The 5,553-nt window shown below is 39.7% G+C and overlaps 1 protein-coding gene across 3 annotated transcripts in view; it reads right to left on the bottom strand.

Annotated features, from left to right (window-relative positions):
- Positions 1–5,553, bottom strand: part of P4HA2 (prolyl 4-hydroxylase subunit alpha 2) — a 51,144-nt gene that overhangs the window by 7,391 nt on the left and 38,200 nt on the right. The window lies entirely within an intron of this gene.

Here is a 5,553-nt window from a genome sequence, read left to right as displayed (position 1 = left end):
AAAAAAAAAAAAAGGTTATTTTGAAATTGATGGCAGCAACATGTCTCAAAAAAGTTGGGACAGGGCAACATAAAGCTGACAAGGTAAGTGGTACTAACAAGGAAGAGCTGGAAGAATTATTAAGGTTAATTGGCAACAGATCAGTAACATTATTGGGTATAAAAAGAGCATAATAGAGAGTCAGTGGGGGTGATTTACTAACCTAAACACATGCACGCACCAGGTGCGTGTGATTTTCACACAGCAAAACGTATTTATCAACCAAAAAGTCTCTAAAAGCATATTTCCACTAATGCCATATATGGAAAAATCATGCACATGATGCATATATAATGCTGCTTCACAGTTTAGACAAAAATGGTTAGCTCATGCATTTACATTCCTGCATTCATCAACGCAAGCAACACAACATAGAGCTAATTTACACAACATCACCTTGCAATTTCATGCAGGGCTTTGCACAACACACCTGCTGGGTGTGTACACACTACAAAGGTGTTTAGATTCCACCCATAGATCATGCTGGGAGGGAACACACTACAGAGGTGTATACATGTTCGTGGTGTGTTCATAAGGTTAGTAAATCAACCCCAGTGTGTCTAAAGCTGGCCATACACCTTACAATTATCTGCAGATTTTCTGTGGTCAGATGCAAAAGGTGCAACAGATTCCTCCATCTATGCTAAGCTGTGTGCATGAAGGTGTATGGCCAGCTTTAGAAGTAAAGATGGGCAGAGGTTCACCAATCTGTGAAAAGCTGAGCCCAAAAATTGTCGAACAATTTCAGAATAATGTTCCTCAACGTAAAATTGCAAAGAATTTAAATTTATCACCATACACAGTACATAATATTAAGATTCCAAGAATCTGGAAAAATCTATGTGCGCAAGGGACAAGGCCGCAACGCAATACTGGATGCCTGTGATCTACAGCCCTCAGGCAGCACTGCATTAAAAGCAGGCATGATTCTGTGATGGGCATCACTGCATGGGCTCATGATTATTTCCAAAAATCACTGTCTGTGAACACAGTTCGCTGTGCCATCCAGAAATGCACGTTAAAGCTCTATCATGCAATGAAGAAGCCATATCTGAACACGATCCAGACATGCCGCCATCTTCTCTGGGCCAAAGCTAATTTAAAATGGTCTGCTGCAAAGTGGAAAACTGTTCTGTGGTCAGACGATTTTGACAACCATGGGCAGTGCGTCCTCCATACTAAAGAGGAGAGGGACCTTACGGCTTTTTATCAGCACTCAGTTCAAAAGCTTAGATCTCTGATGGTATGGGAGTGCATTAGTGTGTATGGAATAGGCAGCTTGCTCATCTGGAAAGGCACCAACAATGCTGAAAGATATTTTCAGGTTTTAGAGCAGCATATACTCCCATCCAGATTACGTCTTTTTCAGGGAAGGCCTTGCATATTGCAGCAAGACAATGCTAAACCACATACTGCATCTATGACAACAGCATGGTTGTAGAGGAGTCCGGGTTAGTAGTAGAGGAGTCCGGGTGTTTAACTTGCCTGCCTGCAGTCCAGACCTTTCACCAATTTAAAATATTGGATGCATCTTGAAACAAAAAATACAGCAAAGATCCAGGACTGTTGAGCAGTTAGAATCCTATAATCAGGTAAGGATGGGACAACATTCCTCTCCCAAAACTCCACCAACTGGTCTCCTCAGTTCCCAGACGTTTACAGAGTGTTAAAAGAAGAGGGGATGCTACACCATGGTAAATATCGCCCTGTCACAACTTTTTTGAGACGTGTTGCTGCCATCAATTTAAAAATTATCATTTTCTTCTTAAAATGGTACATTTTCTCAGTTTATACATTTGATATTTTTTCTATTGTAAATAAAATGTGGGTTTATAATATTTGCAAATCATTACATTCTGTTTTTATGTAGATTTTAAAGTGTCACAACTTTTTCAGAATTGGCGATATATATCTATACATCTATATCTATCTATCTATCTATCTATCTATCTATCTATCTATCTATCTATCTATATATAGACACACATATATACTGTACAAACATACACACACTCCCACAAATTTTACATTTTCCTGTGGAAGTGATGAACATTCTCAGCAGTGTGCAAGTACAGAAGTACTGAGATGACTAAAAACCCTGTGCTGCCTGCAATCTGTGCAGTAAATTGTTGTTATATTGAGATCAGCAGTTCCGAATTCCTGCCGGACTGGCGTCACGCATATCGGTCTGGAGGAACCAAACGTGTGATCCTTTACATCCACAAGGGAATTTGAGCAACAAAGACAATTCTTGCTCAAGATCTGATGTGTTTAGATCACAAATGAAGATGACAGCAAAGGACCAGAAGTTGTCACCTGCAAGCATTAAAAGCTTGAACACTTGTAAGCAGAAGATTTTATCATATTGTATATACAAGTGTAAAAGCTGTTTGACAAATTTAGAAAAAAGATGGACCCTACTTTGGCTGTTATATTTACAGATCAATGAAAAAAAGCATAATGTTTAAAAGGTTTTCTATAAAGGATTCTGTTTGCCATCTTAAACAGGAAAAATCGAAATGCTGCATAAAACCTGCTACTTTGTGGTTAACCAATATGTTTTCAATTATAAGCAAGCTGCCGGCAGACAAAACATTTCCTGACGTGCAACAAATGTGTTTCCGTCAAACGACTAGGTTGTAGACTGGACAGCTTCAGCTTATTATTAAACTGTATTAAATGTGTTTGCTGCAATGGTGTCTAATGGCATTGAGCAGTAGCTTTAGGGCTAATGCACAAGAAACTCTTGGTAATAGAAATTGCAGCACACAGGCTCCACACGCTGGTAGGAAGGAAAAATATGTGAAAGTTCTAGTAGCAGTCTTCATACTTTATTAAAATTTTCCTGTCTGGTAGTTGCTTTCCACCTCGGGGTTTTGTCAGAGCATAAACTGCATTGGACAAGCACAGGTCATCTACTTTCTGTAGGGTGCCAGAAGTTGGCTGAATTTTCATCATTGCCTACTGAAATTCCTATTGTCTTCAACAAATGATCCCTGTGTGGAGTATGACTTTGTTTATCATAGTTTGCTTGAAGACAAAGCTAACAAAATTAACCATGTTAGAGCGTATTCCTGGAACTTCAACAGGTCTTATTCAGGCCCAAGTTGAAATAAACAGATAGCATGTCTGTAATATCAGTGGTAAGCTACAAAACACTCCATCTATCTGTTCACGGTAAGTATCACAGGGTGCTTAAATAATTATTTATATGTAGCAATTAGAACATACTGGGGAAAAAAACATTTTTATTTCGCAATAGTGTTTCCATGGGATCTACATTATCTGAGATAAATGCCCCCTATACATCTCTGATTATTCAACACAATCTACCTGTATTACTGTGCAAAAGTTTTAGGCAGGTGTGAAAAAATGCTGTAAAGTAAGAATGCTTTGAAAAATACATTTTTTATTGTTTATTTTTAAAAATTTACGAAATGCAAAGTGAGTGAACAGAAGAAAAATCTAAATCAAGTCAATATTTGATGCGACTAGCCTTTGACTACAAACCAGCATCAATTCTTAGGCTGGCCATATAATGCTCTATTTTTCTCATTCAACCCGCAGGCTGAACGAGAAAAATAGAGCAAATTCCTTCAACACTACCAGCCTGTCGATCAAGAAATCCCACTGCTTGCATTGTATTCTGACAGCGGCCGCTGGCCCATGTCAGAATACCTGAACAGAGCAGGTGGCTCACTGGCTGCCGGATCTGATCGTACAAAGAATTTCTGGCCAGCTCCTTCATGCCGACTGATAGGGCACACACTGTGCACATTTCGGCCCGTTCCTCAAAAAAAAAAAAAACACCTGATGAAATTCGCACAGTGTATGGGCACTCTTACACAAAGTCAGGGATTTTGAAGGATTAGTCACGTGTATGATTAACCAATTATACTAGGCGGGTGCTAATGATCATCAATTACATATGTAGGTTGAAACACAGTCAATGCCTGAAAAAGAAACAGCTGTGTAGGAAGCTTAAAACTGTATGAGGAACAGGCAAAGCTCTGCTACTAAGGTGAGGTTGTGGAAAACAGTTTCATGTCACAGGTCATACACCATGGCAAAGCTGAGCACAGCAATAGGACACAAGGTAGTTATAATGCATTAACAAGGTCTCTCCAAGACAAAGATTTCAAAGCAGACTGGGGCTTTAAGATGTGCTGTTCAAGCTCTTTTGAAGAAACAGGAAGAAATGAGCAACATTGAGGACCGTAGATGCAGTGGTCCGCCAAGGAAACTTAATGCAGCAGATGAAAGACACATCATGCTTACTTCCCTTCAACATCGGAAGATGTCCAGCAGTGCCATCAGCATCGAAATGGCAGAAACCAGAGAGACCCAGGTACACCCATCTACTGTCCGCAGAAATTTTGGCAAGAAGTGGTCTTCATGGAAAATTACAGCCAGAAAGACATACCTCTGACATGGAAACAAGGCTAAGCAACTCAACAATGCACGAAAACAGAGGAATTGGGGTGCAGAAAAATGGCAGCAGGTGCTCTGGACTGATGAGTCAACATTTGAAATATTTGGCTGTAGCATGGGGACGTTTGTTCGCCAAAGGGCTGGAGAGTGGTACAATAATGAGTGTTTGCAGGCAACAGTGAAGCATGGTGAAGGTTCCTTGCAAGTCTGGGGCTGCATTTCTGCAAATGGAGTTGGAGATTTGGTCAGCATCAATGGTGTCCTCAATGTTGAGAAATACAAGCAGATACTTATCCATGCCATACCATACCATCAGGGAGGGGTGTGATTGGCCCCAAATTTATTCTGCAGCACCGACCCCAAACGACCCCAGCCAATGTCATTAAGAACCATCATCTTCAACGTAAATATGAACAAGGAGTCCTGGAAGTGATGGTTCGGCCCCCACAGAGCCCTGATCTCAACATCATTGAGTCTGTCTGGGATTACATGAAGAGGCAAAAGGATTTGAAGCAGCCTACAGCCACAGAAGGTCTATGGTTTGTTCTCCCAGATGTTTGGAACAACCTACCTGCCGAGTTCCTTCAAAAACTGTGTGCAAGTACACTTAGAAGAATTGATGCTGTTTTGAAGCCAATGGAATATTGATTTTATTTCTCTTCTGTTAATTTACTTTTTATTTTGGTAATTGATAAAAAAAAACAAAAAACGTTAACACTTATTTCTGAAAGCATTCTTACTTTACAGCATTTTTTCACACTGGTCTAACACGTTTGCACAGTACTGTATATGCAGTGCCGCCTACCATTTAGGTTGAAAATCGAAATAGGCACACTGGTAACCTTAACAGTTGGCAGTTGCTACTTAAAAAGTAATTGTTTTTGGGAGACATTCAATTGGTGGGTAAAGTTCCTCTTTGAAAAGTATCACAGCGGTGTTTACTATTTACTTTAAACATCCAATGCGATATATATATATATCGCATTGGATGTTTAAAGTAAATAGTAAACACCGCTGTGATACTTTTCAAAGAGGAACTTTACCCACCAATTGAATGTCTCCCAAAAACAATTACTTTTTAAG

The sequence above is a fragment of the Nanorana parkeri genome, unplaced genomic scaffold (genome assembly GCF_000935625.1).
Source record: "Nanorana parkeri isolate BGI_ZX_2015 unplaced genomic scaffold, ASM93562v1 scaffold695, whole genome shotgun sequence".
Lineage (NCBI taxonomy): Eukaryota > Metazoa > Chordata > Amphibia > Anura > Dicroglossidae > Nanorana > Nanorana parkeri.
This window is presented reverse-complemented; position numbering and strand designations above follow the sequence as displayed.